This window comes from Electrophorus electricus, chromosome 23 (assembly GCF_013358815.1).
Source record: "Electrophorus electricus isolate fEleEle1 chromosome 23, fEleEle1.pri, whole genome shotgun sequence".
NCBI classification, from domain to species: domain Eukaryota; kingdom Metazoa; phylum Chordata; class Actinopteri; order Gymnotiformes; family Gymnotidae; genus Electrophorus; species Electrophorus electricus.
In genome coordinates, this window is record NC_049557.1 from 4,006,769 (window position 1) to 4,025,286 (window position 18,518).

At 42.9% G+C, this 18,518-nt stretch overlaps 1 protein-coding gene across 2 annotated transcripts in view; it reads right to left on the reverse strand.

Moving 5' to 3' along the window:
• Positions 1–13,819, reverse strand: part of sema6a (sema domain, transmembrane domain (TM), and cytoplasmic domain, (semaphorin) 6A) — a 54,933-nt gene extending 41,114 nt beyond the window's left edge. For both annotated transcript variants that reach the window (XM_026999763.2, XM_026999762.2), the window contains exon 1: positions 13,369–13,819. The gene's annotated coding sequence lies outside the window, so the exon portion shown is untranslated. The remainder of the gene's footprint in view (positions 1–13,368) is intronic.
• Between the last annotated feature and the right edge of the window lie 4,699 nt (positions 13,820–18,518).

Genomic DNA, 18,518 nt, shown 5'->3' on the forward strand with positions numbered 1-18,518 from the left:
CCTTCCTTTAAACCCCTACGCAGACCAGCATCAGTGACGCCAGTTCCTACGAGCCGCATAGTTGAAAATAACCACGTTAAAAAGCATGAAAATCATGCTTGTTAAAGGGTTATTGTTTACAAAGCACAGCTTGGTACTAGGAGGTAGGATGCCCTATTGTTGTTCATTATTTTCCATGGTTTGTGTTCAATATTTTACATGGTTTAGGTGAATGCTGTGCCTACCAATAATTGAATATCTACCTCCTCAGCCACAGTTAAACAACATTCGCTGCATGGTGACCTTTCTTAACCCTTTGGACTGAAGCTGCATTGTACTGGGAAAAAAAAAGGTTTATGCACCAAAAAGTGGTAAAACCTCAACAGCAGTGCCTCTGAAATAATACACACGTTTTGAAGGCTATCCAAAGCATGGGGGCACTTCTTTTTGAATGTCCCACGTTAGGTTAATGTACCTCGACTATTAAGTGTATTGGTTTACAGAAATGCCTCCCCAAGCTACACTCCCTAATGAACTTATGGCAACTCGAAGAGGAAAGCCAATCATCACCCATAAACCATTTGAATAAACTCTATTACAGGGTTTTAAAGTGCACTACTGTCAGACTGGGACTTGAGAATAATGTCCACTGAGAGTTCCCTGTGTTCAGACTCAACACTGGTGTCAGTCCATTAGGAAAATTGAATCCCTCTCATGGGCTTCCTTGAACAAATGAGCATTTTTACGTCCAGCGGACCAACACAGGATAAAATGCACTCTGCCAGTGCTGATATATAATGGCTACCTAACATCTGGCTGAGGACTCCCTTGGTCTGCCTATGTACTGGATTGCATTTGATATTTTAGAACACACTGGTGGGAACTCCCTCTGAGTTAGATATTGATAATAAGATTCTGGACAACTCATAATCTTAAATAAAGAAAATGTGATTAAAAAAAAGGACAGCGAGTGAAATGAACAACCTGCTTCTCAGAAAGCCATTACATATCTCAAATAATAGATAATAACAGCAATTCTTTTGTCCTTTTTTTTAAAAATACAAATTTAATATAAATTATGAATGAATTCAACATAAAAATAGATCAGATCAGCAAGAGAAAATGGTTTTAAACCTTGTAATTTATATTTACTAACAGATGTAGAGCATATGAAATATTACATGGGCAGGTTGATCCCCAAATTCCGATAATTAGAAGTCATAGCAGCTTTTGATGGAGTCTACTTTAAAGCAGCTTTAGCTTTTAACCACAAAATGAGTGAAGATGCTTGCTGAAATGAACCTGTTTAAAAGCCATTCCTCTTCTATCACCATTATCCTGCTTACTGTACTTCCATCTCCCTTGCTGCACTTTCAGATGGCAAGTGTTAATTACTTTAAAAAGCATTATCATTCAGCTAAGACAGGAGCCTAATCATGGTCAAATCAATAGCCAGTATGTTAAAGACCCACTAATGCCCAAGAGGCCATGATACATGAGAAATAATGACCTCTCTTTTTGCTGTCTCTAAGCAAAGCCAAAGGCACTTGCAGGCCGTGAATCAATATTGAGCTCCTGGAGCAGTTCCGACAACGTCACTGTCCTTGTATGGAGGTGAGAATGTAGCATGTGCAGGGGTAGCTCATCTTCCTGTTCCAACACGAACAACGGCGCGCCGGAGGGAAAGACGCAACAGAGACGAAGTGTTGCAAGCCAGAAGAGAAAAGGGCACGAGGGAATAAAGGAGGTCTTCACACACGGGTGGACAAGTAGGTCAGCGATAACTTGTTGAGGCCAACGACTGGGAGGATTCGCTCCCGTGGTCGGCAGTAGGGCTCCCAGGCTCTTCCCACACTGGCATTGTTTGGTAGAACCTTCCCCAACCCCCTTTCAGGGCTACCACCACGTGACGCCCCCCCCCCCCCCCTTCTTTTGTGAGAAAGCCTTAGGGGGAAAAATGGCCCTAGCCGGGGCCACCAATTAGCTGAGCCCCATGGGGTGACATGGGGCATGAATAGAGCCGCCCCGCACCTACAACTTCCTCCAGGCTCTGTTTGGCCCGCGAAAGAAACAGCACAGGCGACCCCTGCCTTGGAAGTTCGCGATGACCTGTTGATTGGAGTGTGGCAAGGTGAGTTTTACAATATTGTTTCTTCTTTGTAGGTGTCGTGCAAATGGGGCTACGTGCCCCTGAAAGCAACGCATGCGAGGCCCACCAAGAGGGCCTGGATCCAGACATAGGAACCGTGCACTGCTTACGCCGCGGTGCAGTGGGTGAGGCCTCTATGATGACCCCTGTGTTGAGGTCTCGCGTGGTCACCTCCTTCACTCACAACACCAGGGTGAACTTGCTCATTAACCACCAAGCAGCAACAACAAAAGCTTGTAAGCATTGTATAACAGAAGCAGGGAATAGTCACCACAATGTGTTGCCATCACTTCCAAATTTTACATACCTTTTAAGCACGGGGAATGTCAATGGCCGTATCCAGTTACATAGTCTTATATTACAGGTGCACCATGATGCATGCAATGGCAATCAGTTTCCGCTGCCACTAAACAACTTATTTTCCTGGCATTCTTGCATTTTCCAATGCACTGTAAAAGAAGCCAGATAAATAATCTCAGCCAAATATAAAATGCATCTTTGATACCATGTTAAATCATTGACAGCAAACAGGAACAACCATGAAAACTGCCCAAGGAATAGATCTGAGTCAAACGCTAGTGTTTGTGTATGGCACAGGAAATCATACTGTCTAGATGCTCACCTGGCTTTCATGTGGTTCTTTTCTATGATAAATAGTAGATGTGTTTGGGATTGAAAACTCCCTATTTGCCAAATGTATCCCCATTCTCTCACAGCAGCTGGAGGAAAACACCTCCACGGGGGCTATTCCTCTTGGTTACATCATTTGGATGTGTGCTACTGCGCTTCTCAGAGTCTCATAGGAAACTGCAACTTTCTGCCAGCAACATCTCACACAGCATCTGGAATTATTCGACCAGATTTGCACTTGACCTAGATCTGTGTATAGTCTTTGCAAGTTTGCAAGTCACCTTTCTGTGATACAGTTTAGTGGTCATACTGCAGTCAAGTCAAAATGCTTTGGTGTGACTATGTGGCTTCCCGTATAGTCAGTTTTCTTCAGAATCCACTTGCTGGCATAGAGGCTTCACATACACCTTTAATTACTGTTATTCTCATTCTCTATCCCTCAATCCTAATACTTTAGAGGTCTAAACATGCACACATACACACCGACCCACCCACACACCGACCCACCCACACACACACTCTCCAACATACAGAAACTATTGCATCCTGTCCTTGATCTCTTTGCCTCACCTACTCAATGAATTACTGGTCCATAGTCAGGTTTGGCCTCTCCGTCAACATGGTTGCTAGGTAAGTACATCAAAACAGGCTACAATTCCACCCTGTAGTAAGATATCCATTAACAACAGGCATCCAGTAGATGGATGATACTGACTTTGCTTAAGTCTTTGATAAATATGAATGCAGTGAATAGCAGTTTGGCTTTCTGGATGTTTTAAAGTAATGGATGTAGTAGCTAATGTCTGTTTGAGGTTCAGCAGTCCTCTGTTGGCTATGCACATGAAAACTCCCAATTTTTTCTGTCTGACTTTTAGTAATTGAATACTACAGCGGTGCTTCAGCGTAGAATTTGCGGGTGCTGCTCAGCAAGTGTCCATTATCATTCAATTAAACTTCAAACACGCTGTTGTCCAATTTCCAGACAGAGCTAGCCTGTTCACTCTTTCCCGTCTATGCTGTCTGCCATAGATTAATGACTCCAGGTTACCACCGCAAAGGAAGTTCAGGACTGTGCCCCAAAGGCAAAGAGACTGAGTTCTAGCCTAAACAACAGGAAATTATTTTAGCCAGCAAGGTTTGTGAAGGTCTTGCTTTTGATAAACACTAGGCCATGCTTTGCTGCTCTCAATATAAGTTGATTAGAGTCTTAATTTTCTATGGCCTCCACGCACGCACGCACACACACACCTCTTATCTTACATATCTTATCTAACAAATGATAAGATGTTCTGTAGCCAACATAAAACAAATGGGGCATGCAACTGGTTAATTCTGTTTTGCAGTTCTGTTTTCACGTTCTCATGCTCTTCAGCTGTCCTGGCCATTTATTTATTTCAACCAAGCACCATTAACCATTTCAGATGAACATAATCTGAACACCAAAAACAGTCACCTCAGCTATATAGTTTTTGAATTCTCCTAGAACTCTAGAATAGGTTTTTCTTTTCTTTTTTTCCTCCTGACACTTTTCCCACTGTCCGCTTGGAAATCACATTCTGCTACCATGTCGCTACTGTTCTTGACTTGCCATCCATTAAAAACAAAACAAAACATAAGTTCAGAATGAATCCTACTCTTGTTAGGCGTTTAACCATTACACAATGGCTTTTATATTAACTAGGGAAGCGGACAGCCCTGCACCCCTCTCATCCTGCTGCCTCTCGGTTCCCTCGTCTTTCTGAGCAGGGTCAATTAAGCCACCTAAACACTACACACTGTCACATTCCATACGGGGGGGTGGGGGGGGGGGGTCGCCAAGTGAATGACTACTTTCATTAAAGCAACTGGGAGAAACAAGTTCGGGAACAATTACCATATGAAAAAAAAGTGGAATAATTCACAAGCTCAACAGATTTCCCCTGGTCTTGAACTGCCTTCATTCGAACCCCATTAGTGGGAAGACTACACTAAACGCTTCCACTGGTACCCAGTGAATGGGGCAAAGTGCGTTGGTATCTTCAGAGAGATTCTGCTGTCTATCTCTTTTATGCCGAGACAACCATGGGTTATTTTATGGATACATTCGTGCTACCTCTTTCTGAAAGGCATCTGGCTTGTTCCTGGCTTTATTAATATGGTGGTTTGGGATTTTATGAAGGATCTCACTCAATAGCTTCTTCAGCACAGTGAAAACACTCCACACTACACCCTCTCTTTTACTGATGGAGGATGTGTCATAGCTGCTCACTTGACACGTTCTGTAGTTCTTTCTGCTGAGGCGAACCTTTGAAAATCACTTCTAACTTGGTAAAAGGAAGGCTTAAGAGCGTTTTCTTGTGACTCATCTTGTTCATCTCATTTACAGTAGCATGTCTGGAATCTAATCTAATCTAACAAAGGTGATAATAGAATATTGCACACAGTGGAATACTGCGCATCATTCAAAGTAAAATGTACAAGGCCGTTGCTTAACTCTTTAACCAGTATGCGCTTTAATGAAGCCTTCATGATATCTGACCAGAAAAACCCAAGAAACCTGATCGTTTCGATATCCCCGAATCAGACACCCATCGGTCCGAGGGGGACACTGGACCCAGCACACATGGCCAGGCGTCATCTGATCTGTTAAAAGCGGAACCCATTAAGATACCAGACCTGCAGCTGATGCCACACCCGGCTCGGTGGCGCACATGCGTACAGCTAGGCAGCTGTCCGCCCGCTGTGTGTGTCTTGAGTTTCTGGCATAGTCAAGTTCCAAAAGCTTTGTGTCACCACCGAATAAAGCTGACGCCCGATGGACAAGCGCAAGTCACCCGGTCCTTGCCTGTGGTGGAAGTCTTGCCTTTTCTGAGATTTCGTGAACATCTCTAGGGGGTTCCTTAATGAGATTCCACTTTGATCTGCATTTCCTTTACAGAAACGAACCGAGGTTTTTGGCTTTGCTTGGGTTTCTTCATTCACACCTGCTGCACTGAGATATTGGAAAGGAATGAAAAAACTTTTTAAGGGAGCAGTGATTATTTCAGGTGGGGAATATTCTGCTGAGTGAATCAAAATGCCCTACATGTTCCTATAGAAGATTCTGGCACTTGTGGGAATATGCAGCAGTTGTTTGCGAATATTAGGACAAACAAAGTATTAAGTGGTTTGATTGATCAGAATCTAAGTTACCATTCGATAACCTCCAAAACATAATACAATGCATCTGTGCGAGTAAATAAAAAATCACCAATGGCTTTAAATAGCCCTATGTAGTGGGCCTCATAAAATCAATAGGGCCAAACCACAGTTTCTGTCTTAGTATGATCGTGAAAGATCAGTCTAAGGGTTGACAAACTGCAGAGGATAAATGTCTTCAGAGAGAAAGGTGTGTTATAAATGCTGGAAAAAACAACAACATCAGCATGAGTGGATGGACACAGCAGTTACAATATTAAGGACAACTATAACTGTCAGCAAAGTTTAACAAACCAGCAATGAAAAACTGAGGCTTCACGCATAATTTCACTTACACTACCAAACCAGCAATAAAGCCTCTCATAGTCTCACATCAGTTTGCTCTAATGGGGTGCTATGACTCTTACTCCTAATTTGAACGAAGCCCTGTAATAGTGCTTGTGTGCTTTTGCCTGTGGATGATATTCAGTAGTTTGATATTTGAACCAAGCTAAAAGATAAACGGAGCCCAGACTGATCAGCCAGGGGAGACAGATGGAGAAGCTCACAAATGAAAGAGACCGTTGTGCCAATTCAAAGTATATAACACAATAAGGTAGTGTATTGCTCGAAATTATTCTAACCTCCTCCAGATGCGTAATTTGTGCGGCTACATTTAATTTAGCCCACCAAAAAATCTGCCCAGCTGCGCAAAAGATGCCTATCTATCTATCTATCTATCTATCTATCTATCTATCTATCTATCTATCTATCTATCTATCTATCTATCTATCTATCTATCTATCTATCTAATTAATTAATTAATTAATTAACGTGTTAGTCGAAAATGTGTCTGGCGACAAAGCGAAGGAAGGCGTTGGACGCAAACGAGCCACCTTATCGGCTCGGAAGCGATATGAAGCGGTTTGTTTTACATACGCTCCCTGTCATTAGGACGCGCAGCTGGCCCTGGACGAGTATTCCTCAAACGAGTAGTACAGAAAGGAACATGCATCCCGGGGGCCCTAAGGGGGAAAGATCAAAGTCAGGTGGGGAGGAAATGTTTCTGCAATAATAATGGCTGGATCTCCCGCACTCTCATATGTAGGTCAATTGTTGCACAGGAGCTGTGCGGCTGGTTTGCGTTTCATTCCTCCCTATCCAGTTGCCTTGTGTTAGCCTGGAGAAACTCAACACGGTAGAGCCGTCCGCTGACGGTGGTGTTTGTTGCTGAAATGCATGGTAGTGTTCTAAATTGTCTTCTTGGCAAAACAGTTGAATATTATGAGTTGAATATTATGAAATGGAGTGAGGCAACCAGAATTCGCAAGTCTAAAAAGGCATATTCGTTTACACAGTACGAGACAGCAACTATCCCAATGGCACAGATCAATGTGTAATTTATCAATAGCACTTAGAAATGAAAAATGAACTTGGAATATTAAATTTCCATATATGGCATTCAACGAATGTAATACACTCTTTAAATTCATTTACCTTTTAAGAAATAGTGAGGAATTGCATGTTTAAAAAGAATAATCTATATTTTCTCTGCCATTTAGCTCTGAAAATGCCATTTTGAGAAAAAAAAAGATTTGCATGAAACAGATCCCCAAGATTACAGAAAAAAAAAAACCCTGAATAAACTGGCTTATAGAATAAATATGTCTGACAGAGCTTTGTTTGTTTTAGCTCTACCCCACGTGTGGTTCCTCTTGTGGCAGAGGAAGGAGACAAAGTCAGGCTGTTGAACAGGTCCTCTGAGAGTGACGATAAGTGCCCCTGTCTCGTCTTTGTGCGCCAGGCAGACGGACAAGCAGGGGCAGAACACTGGGGGCCTTGTGGTCGAGCTTATATTACGCGGCACACGACGCCACATGGCTGCAATTTGTTCATTAGATATGTAATAAATGTACACAAAGGACTATTATTGTTAAACTTTCACTGACGAGGCTCAGAGAGTTAAAACCTCCCCGGGGCAGCCATCAGCATGGGCTCAGTCATCTAGGCGATGCAGAGATCCTCTGGAACAGCTTAAGAATAAAAATTTGGACGACGCAATGTCTGAAGTCAAGCAACAAATATGCACACTCACGGAGGGGCACATCTAGGAATTTGGAAGATTATTTGGAGCGCGATTTACTTGCAGTAATCCATCTGACAAAAGCCTTTCATTTCAGATGAATATCTTAGCACGGCCTTATGTAAATTTGCTAACACTTGAGAAAAATGATATGCAAAGGAGGAACTTCAGTATAGCTCGAGATAATCTAGTCTTCTTCAAGCCTTACAGCGGATGCCTCTGGCAGTGACGCAATCCCTTAAAAAAATCTGACAATCTGCATCGTCCTCAGCAATCCCACCTGCAGAAAGGAAAGAATGATGCAATGGAACCTGCAACCGTATAACCTAAAAGCCACCTGGAGCCCTCTGACAGCCCTGGATGAAAAAAAAAAAAAAAAGGGCACCACCACCACCCTAATTTTGTAACTCTTAACGGGTGGCCCATGCAGGAAAGGTTAGCGATATAAGAGAAACAGAGGGCAAATCACGTCGGCTTGGACTCCAGCCCGACAGCGCTGACAATGACAAGGTTCTTTAGAACTGAAGCCACATGAAAGGCACAGGAGAAAGTCTCTCCTTGTTCTGTGCCCTAAAAATATCCTCTAGAAAACCAAAGAGATGAGGAGTTACAGCGGCAGCAGGGCTGTTAAAACAAGACAGATGCGTTCAGGGCTTATAACTAGCAATTCTGTCTATTCTTATATGAGGATGAGGGGAGTAATGGAATAATGGCTAACGGAGTGCTTAACAAGCATTCGTCCCAAGAGGCTTTGCCACATTTCCTGTTCGACTTGTGGCGGGCGATCAGCCTATGCCAACCTCATCCACTTGGAAAGCACTGATGTAAAATGATACACATTCTCAGGTCCAGACCTCGCACTGCAGAGCATCATTTACACTTCAGGCTCTCATATCCGATGAGTAGGCTCAGTTCAGCACGTCTTACGAGATCGCTGCCAACCACCAATGTACGCTGTGTCACCACCCAGGCAATAGAAAACTCATCTCCCTATCAGTGTGATACTGAAAAGCCTATCTGCCACTGAATCAACACAGCAGTTTCATTCTATCTATTGGAAAAAAGAAGATATTTCCTATTTCACATATTTTTGGCATCTCCGAAACAGCGATCCAATCATACTAATGACAGCCGTGCACTCATTGTCAGGCAGGATCTCTTGGGGCGTATCATCTCGACACTATCTAGATCGAACTGCCAACATGTGACAGAATTACCCTTTCGTCAGCCTCCTAGCTGCTTTCTGGAGAGCGGAGACATGGCTTTGCTCACACTAATCAACACCTTTGAGCAATCCTCCATCGAAAGGGCCTTGGTCCGATCCCGAAGATGAGCACCCTCTGCTTCCCCATCATATCTTCTATATCTCACGAGCCCATCTCCATCGTGGGCAGTAAAGGCACTCGAGCAAATGCCAGCGGAGGCCAGAGTGGCCCCTTTAAGTGCCGCCCTGCCGGAGAGCCTGTTTGGAATCTCCGGCCCTGCACGCTCCCTGCCTGCCCCTTCCCACAGACACCGTGGCGCTGTCTTGGGGCCCGAAACTATGGCAACGGAATAGGAAAGTACTCGCCATGGCTAACAGAGGAGAGAGGCTGGCTGCGCTGTGGACAGGGCTGCTGCGTTCTCCATCTTTGGCAACCCTGCACCACGCCTCTCTGTGCCTCGCGTGGACCCAGGACCCGCGGCGGAACGCGGCGTGCATGAACCCGGGCAGGTCACACAGGCACGAGCGTACGTGCCCACAAGGACACCGTGGAAAACTCCCAGAGGCTGAAAAAACAAAGGACCTGCACAGTGACTCACGGGTCACAGCAGTGAAGCGAGTCTGGAGAAGCATCCCCATGTAAAGAGGGGAATACACAGGTCCTGCATGACCACATGATACTGCAGAGTGACTTAATATAGGGATATTTGCTTACCAAGTGACACCTTGCCAAGCTAACAAGTAAATTGAGCGACCATGAATCAACACAGCAAGTCAACAACAACACTTACCTTTTGCATTGTGCTCACATGTTATCAAACACTTGAACCGTTTTGTATGGACGATGACTTAGTTCAGTATCATAAGTATCAGTTGCACCTCTGTTAAATGCATATCTTAACAAAAAGGATTATACCCAGTGTCAAAGGGATACTGATATCCATCAACTGAGGCAACAATAGTATTATTAAAAGGACTGGACATCTTTATAGAACAACTTCATATGAATCATCATATGAAAATCATAACCAATCATAAAAGACAAAATCCTTGTCCAGCTCTCTGCTGTAATGAATTAAGGAAGAAATCCCAATTTCAAACATGACTTAGGATCTGGTTTTGCTTCATATTGTTTATACCAGCTGCATTTCAAATATCATTTACATTATAATCTGGCCCTTAATGAGCAAGAGAAGCCAAAGACATCAACGCCACCGGAAGACTGTTGTTTTAATCCACAGCCAGGATTATGAGTGTGTGGGCTAGCACAACATAATGACAAGATAGCAAGTTGACACTAGTTCTCTCCATCTGCATGCTGATGGAAAAGAAACGATTCTTTCTGTACAGAGCATCGTTCCTAACCGGTGGGCATTCACAGTAAAATAATGGCATTATAATAGCTTAGTTGCGAATTGGACTGAAGCCGTTATGTTTTATTTTGCCATATAAGACTTTACACAAACAGCATAAAAAATCACCTAAAACTGCTCCAATTATCAGGCTGCCTGCTACCCGGCCCATACACTTATAAATAATACATGACCATGGAATTCACATGAAGCCCAAAATCCATGCGATATATCGACAGTGCATCGTAACTAAGTGTAATTCGTAAGCCTGCATCAATTATTCAGGTTGAGCAAATCTGCCTGCCCTTGACAGAGAAAATATAAACGCGCCCCTGCAAAGTGCAATTCAAGACCACCAGGGTGACCAATCCAGATCAGTCACACAGAATGGCGACCACGCTGCCATTGTTGGGGAGGGAAGATCGACTGCCACATCGAGCACGGCTCCGCATAAAAACACATTATTTCTTGCACTGCCTTGCAAGTTCACTTGATGCTGAGTGTTACTGTATCAACAGGAAAATTTATTGCATTTTCAGATTGCTGAGATTTGGAAGAAAATAAAATGGATCAAACACCCAGTCAGCCATTCTGTGTTATTAGTACTTTCTGTGCTGTTGAAAAGAGCAGAAACGTTTGGCCTGGGTTTATATTATAGTGCTTTTATTCTTCCGTGTGATTTGTTTCACACACACACACACACACACACACACACACACACACACACACACACACACACACACACACATACTTCTTTTTCAACTACCACAAAGCAAGAGCTACTTACGACACGCAGACACTACAACATGGTCAAATGTACCAAATGATCACAGAGCATCACCAGATTCTGAGTGCACAGTCTGCCCTTTTCATGCTTGCAATATAACTGTATTTGTGTGGATGCTGCAAGCCATCTGGCAAGCTGATAGGTGGGATGCATCATCACTGCTGGCTATGATCAGCAACCTGCCCCCCCCCCCCCCCCCCCCCCCCAACAATTGATTCCAAGCCCCCAACTGAATCAATATGAGAGAACTTGGGATGCTGTGTTGCATGAAATACATTGTCATCAGTACAAGGCGCAGGGTGAAACAATCAGCAAAAAAATCTAATATCTAATAATTAAGGAACTTCATTCGGAACAGCCCCGCTACAATCACTGTGCCAAATTGTACCAGTAGCATTTGAAATGTATAAATAAGCAGGAATGTATTACACTAATTTGCCTGTTAACAGCACTGAACATTTGGTGCTATACATTTTGTAATACAGCACATGTAGGCTAATCTCATGTCTGTCTGATTTACAACAGACTAGACACAGGAACTTCCCAACCATTGTCAGCCTGGCGCCTTATCAAAAGAAAGCCCAGAAATTGCTGGACAAATGAAACTGACTTAAAAAAAAAAAAGAAAATCTATAACAATTTAAAATCAGAGCTTAAAATCCTTTCGCCCCCCCCAAAAATAGCATTATAAAAGTCTCTTCGAGTTATGTGAATATAAAGCAATAGATAGTTTTGGAATCATGGCATGGCAGTTTGCCATCAGGGGGAAGAATAGCTGCGAGAGATGTGGACAATGAACCCAACGACCACCATCTAACGATTCGCCATCAAATACATTACCGTCCTATCACAGAGACTCGGTGGGTTTGGGCTGGGCTTTGTCATGCTGTTCCCTGTGCAGAAACACATGCCCTGTATTGTTGTGGCCAGGCAGAAGTCTGGCTCTTGGTAGAGACGGGGCAGACACGGTCACACCCTAATGTGACCTCAGGGGCCAAAGGCCAACTTCAGCTGGTGCTCGACCCTTCTGCATCACGTCGTCTACGCCACGTAACAGCACTCCCGCACCTGTAACTTTAAAAACGGCGATGTCCCGTTTTGGGGATAGGGAGAACTACAAACCCATTTGCTTTGTCTTCCTTTTTAAGATTAGCAAATGTACCGAACTGCAATATTAACCAACACAAAATGGATACTGCTTAAGAACCTCTGAACTGTACTGTAGCTGTATAAGTGGATCGAGCCCACAAAACGGATACCTTTGGATACCTTTCGACTCTAATAACGTTAAAAACATGTACGTAAAACTCCAAAGAAACGGAGAAAATAACTTTGAAAGCGCATAGCTCTTGTAGCGTTTCACTAATTTCACGTCGCCGTGGCTATCAAAGATGCATCGCGCTTACATTAACAAAAGTCATTCATAAGAATAAATCAAAGGCGCACAATGTTTTAGTAACATTTTCATGCGTCATGTTAAACGTTGTTTTGTTTTAAAAAGTAATTAAATACGTCTTTCTGTGTGCTATTTGTAGAACAAAACAATAAAATATGATTTAAGAGTAATTCAGTAAGACGAATTTATACTCAAGAGATCTCCAAACCATTTACATCTGAGCAGCTGAATTTCAAGGCGACATCCACATTCCGTTTGCGGCATTAATATCCCTCCACACGTTGTAGTTGTAGGTATTTGAGTTAGACTTTAAAGCTCAGATTTTACGTAAATTGAACTCTTACACTGCAAAACATCGCTATAGAAGTTTTGCACGAGTGACGTCAGTTTGGACCATCGCGTCGAAGCGCACTTGTGTATAATGTGGCCATAGCCTCACACCTCTACGGCACACACTGAGCAAACTAATCCAAAACAAACGCTGTTTATTTGAAAATGAACGGGACGTGTCGTTTGTCTTATCGCTGATCGGATAGTGCAGTAATTCCAACCGAGCGCGTTTAAATTCATAAAGAACAATCGGTAATATATGTGCTACTTTTCCAGACCGTCGCTGTTTCATCATTACATACCGTGTTAGCGCGCCCCTCTTTAAATCGGAATATCCATTGGAAATCCAGTCGAGATCCGACAGTATCAAAGCAATCCGTGGACACGACTGTAAAAGAATAAAAGTGAGGTCCAAGAACTAACGGCGAACCATGCGCAGCTCCAAAGCGCGAAACCTCCACAAAAGCGGCTGGTCATCCTATTTGGAGATGAAGCCTCCTTACTAGTACACAGCTATCTCAGCTGTCACTACATACCGGGAGGAGCTAAACCGAAGACTGGAGCCTGGCGGATGGATCGGGATCTTTTGTCTAATAGCGGTGCTGTCAACGGAACGCGCTGTCCAGCGTCTCCACCGGCGAGGCTGTGTTTCGCGCATCGTTTTTGTAGCCTAACCCCCCACAAAACTGTCAAGTTATAATGCGCATCTAAAGTGTCTGTTTTTTTTTCTGGTGTTTGCTTTTCAGTTAATTAGACAAAACTATGGGATTTCACGGAACAATAGCGGCAGACAAGCGCGCCCCATTATGAATGAGAGGCTATCCGTCTAACCCCATCATCATGCAATTTCAACCCCCAACGAGACGAAGACGGAGCGACTTAAGGCGAGGCCTCCCTGCCTTTGTCTATGGGAAAAACCACTCCGGTGGTCCCGTCATCTCCAGGCACAGGCTTTATAATCGCCCTTCAGGCTAATCTCCAAACTAGCCAATCAGTTCAAAGAACAAACAGCACCATATCCATTCAGAATTGCTACTACTCACTTGCTTTGGTCAAAGTTGGAAAGCATTTTATGGAAAAAAAAAAAAACCAGTTAGTAAGGGTCCACGCAATTAAGCAGTAGCTCACACCTCAACTTGCACATTGTGGCGATTAGCTAAATTACACTGTAGCTATATTTTACAGAAACGTGCAAGTGGACATTTACTGTCAGAACAAACTGCAAGTATATCAGCGCGTTTTACGTATTTCAGAGGTTGCATCATCAATTTCCAATAGCCCTCCATGTAATGATGAAAGGGTCCGCCTCACCATATGTGAGGTGCATTCTACTTTGACCCCACAGAAAAGAGCTAATTTAGATGGTCATCAGTTTAGCCACAAAGCCACACTCTGTTCCAGGTTTCCAGATCCAGATTAAGTCAAAGTATAGATTTAAAAGATTTTCCACTGATTGCTGATGCCAAAGCCATTGGCATTGCAATTTGGTCCAAAACTAGTCTTAACCCATGTCCAGGAAACAAGTCCTTTGAGTTGCATCATCAGTATAAATAAGGTGTTGGGTATACTATTATTATTATTATTATTATTATTATTATTATACAATAATATAAAGGGTTGGTATGCTACTACTACTACTATTGTTATTATACAATAATACTACTAGTATTCATCTTTTTCTTATACTATTATTATTGTTGTTGTGATGTAATGATTTACTTTACCTTATTTAATTTAATAATTTCACAAGCAAGTTCTTGTCTGTACTACTGCAGTCAATGTGCACAGTATCCTAAACTAGTTACAGCTGAACGCTGTGGATACATTAGTTTCATTAATGAGAGACAGGCCAACAGCCAGTAATTGGGAAATGCTTTAGGCCAGCTTGGAGTGGTTTGAAGATCATTTTAAACTCAAGCCTTGCATCTTCATGGAAGATTCGCTCCAAGCTATGAATAAGTCAGGGACTCTTCACTGTAATGCCAGGAGTAGGTAGTGACAGCTGGAGTGCTGACCATTCAGAAACGTCCTGGAGAAGGTCTCCTCCATGAATGGATTGCAGATGAGATTCTGCAGAGTCTCATTTTGCCCTTACAGTTCAGTCCAAATGGTCAGGTAAAGGTAAACCTGTGGATTTTAACAACTATGCCCACTTCGTGTTGAATAAATAATCCTGGCAGCACCAGCACACAGAAGTACGCATCGATTTTATTTCAGTGCACGCATTTCAGTCTGTTCCTTCTGAGGTCGCAAAAGTAGATTGCGGTACACCTGTGTGCTCCTATGTACATGTGGAGCGTTATGTACCTTCTCAAAGCGTACATTTCCCATAGCTCCAACAGCAGGGTTGAGTCACTGATCCTCTTGTGCTGGGCTTCTCTTACGGAGACAGCTTGATGACCCTCAAATCAGCGCACGGCGAATTCCATATCAAATGTGAACTGTATGAACTCACTTTATCCAACTTGCTGTGGCAGTGGCATGTGGATACGATGCATTCCAAAACTGTGGATTGTAACCTTTTCATCAAGGGCGAGACTTTTTGAGAAATACTTTAATTATACATGGGTTTCTGGATGAGGCCATCATGGACACAAACGAACACATTTCTCTTGTTCGTTGCAACCTTGAAAAACGCAGTGATGGTGGTAACCAGGATTTACAAAGGTCGGTTCTGTGCTATGTTGGTGCTATGTCAAGCAAACTACTTTATGCTTCTTCACAGAATCTATGTAATATGATTTCTCCTGACCACAGGGACAAGAAAAAGAACCCTAAGCTGCCTTCTAACTTTCTAACTAAGTGACTCTGAAAACGTGGAGGTTATATGTGGTTATACGAATATCTTCTTTAGCAAAAACGCATGGCAATATCAGCATTACAGCACCATTCAAGCACAAACACATTGACTAATTGGAAAGGCATTTGCTTCATTGTACAGGACAAAAACATGCATCAGAAGAGTGTTGAGGCCAAAACTTCTCTCAGCACAGATTTCCCAAGGAAACCCCCAAGGGGGTCTGAAAAAAGCCCCAGCAAGGCAGCTGGCAAAGGCATCAGAGGGAACATGTGTCCTTCCTCCTCCTAGGTAGAAAGTCAAGATAAGCAAATTTATTGTCGTTCTAAGTCCTCTGGTCAGGAACAGTATCTCTCCTAAACAGTAACTCTCCTTTTGGACTATTTATGGACTGTTTAAACATTCCTTGGTTGATGTGTCAAATAAAACCAATTTGGGCCACTCAAGAAATAGACTGCTAAGTCCATAAATTACACAGAAATCATTTAATATCATGGCCATATTTTTGGGATCAAAAGATCAATTTGTCATCATTATATGATGTATGCAATGTAACTATTAAAACATTGAAATTTAAGTTTAGCAATAATGCTGTGCATTTCTGGGATTTTGTAGTTAACATACATACAGTGACAATACAAATTGGTTTATCCTATCAAAATAGAACAAAATCTAAAAATAATTATCAGGTTTACATTTAAAAAATACTCCGTTATTAAGATGCATATCAATCTAGGTATGTTAAGCATTGCAATGTAAAACTGTCTGACTTTCTGTGCACATGACGAATAAACTTGAAACTATTGTTATGTTAGTGTGGAGTATGTCACAATTCTAATGTTGTTCACCTAGCCCATCTGGAAATTGTTGTATACGGTCATAAAGCAAAGAAAATAGACTTAGAAGTTTTCAGATGTTTTATTGAAATAGAGTCAGCCTTGTGCGGCTGGCGGTTAAATGATTAGCTGTGTATCAGAATAAGCTAAATGATGTAAAAAGATTCACCTCTCCTCATTAAACCTGTTTGTCAGACTCAGTACATGGTGTTGTCACAGATGAGAGCTAGAGGTGAGATTTTACTCATTCAGTAGCAAGCCATAAAAAGCCATAACTAAAGCAACCTACAGCCACATCTAATAGCAAAACACAGATACAGATCTTACAAAGCGATAAAAGAATACATTCTCAAAGGTTTTCAAAATGAGTGATGGAAATCCAGTTTATAAGGTGCATGCTTCACAGTGATGTTTATTATGTAAAAACTATATATACAGCAGGTAGGAATAGGATTGAGTGGTATCAGCATGTCAAGCTCAACAACTGTCTTGAGGAAATACTTGATATACAGCATTATAAATAATGAAATGAGTATGTATTAATATTAAGGAAGTATTAACAGGGAAGTATCTTCAAAACGGTTCTTCTGTACACAACATACAGAGCCAAAAAAGGTATGCCAAATATTATTTTTAAAAAAGAGAAATAACTGCATTATAGAAAATTAGGGACGTGGAAAAAACCCATATGTTAGTTCTGCATGTATATTGATGTGTAGGGCCCCAGATTAAGATAGGAGTGCACATGCAGCACATGAACTGTTTTCATTGCATTCTCTTTGATTTCTCTCTACCCTATCATCATGGCCTCATGGCTTCCCTCATTATGTAAAGCCCTGCAGCTGTGGTTGGGGCCGGAGCTCGGTGGAGCTTTGGCCTGTCACGTATGGCGTGCTCTGGCACAGGTGATGGAGGGATAATGGTTGGCGGGAGGAGGCGGCCTGACCTCTTCATCCACACGACCCCCCCACCCCCACCCCCTTCCTGGATGCTGCTGCAAAGCTCTTCAGGAAGAGGGCGCAGTTAACGGGGATGGGATTTCCTGACACTGCCACTCCTTTTCCCCCCGCGGACCTATTGTTCCCACAGCTCCAGGATGCTGCGCGGCCGACGCTTTGCGCAGGTCCTGGGTCCTGGGTGCGGCGCTGTGGACGTGAGGTGAGAGCGAACCGCTCTGGGATGGACGTGGACAAACCCGGGACGTGGGCGTGAGAAAAGAAAGAGTGGAATCAACCACATGGATTGAAAGTCATGTCAGCGCAGACAAAGGCAAAGGCATCACATGCTGTCGCAGGCCGCTGTGAGCTGGTGCATGGCCAGGATCTCACTGTGATGTGGGGTTCTGTGTGTGGTGATGATATCTAAGACAGTGGAGTTAAAAAAGGGTGCTGTAGCTCAAGGCGTGCAGAGGGTATATTAGTGCATGAGTTCAACTAAGTGGCACCATGTGCAGTCCTACGACATTTTTTGTATCCTAACACTGGCGTTACCTCCCCTCAGGATGATTTGTGTGTTATTATGTGTCATTGTGGTTTGGTGCAGCATGCGTCTCTCACAAAGATTGTGCGGCTTCGGCTGAGTGAGGTGGGGTTTTTTTTTCCTCTGACAAACATCAGAGAGATGGCCTCACTCGAGCTTCAACAGCTTTCTGGAACTGCCCTCCTGCCTCCAATCCTGTAATTATGGCTCGCCAGAGACATTAAAGTAATAAGTCATCAGGGCAGGATACAATAACATCACAAACATGCTTCATGGGGAGCTCACATTTCACAGGCAAATGAATACAAATTTTAGGTATAATTGCATGAAAAATTGTTTC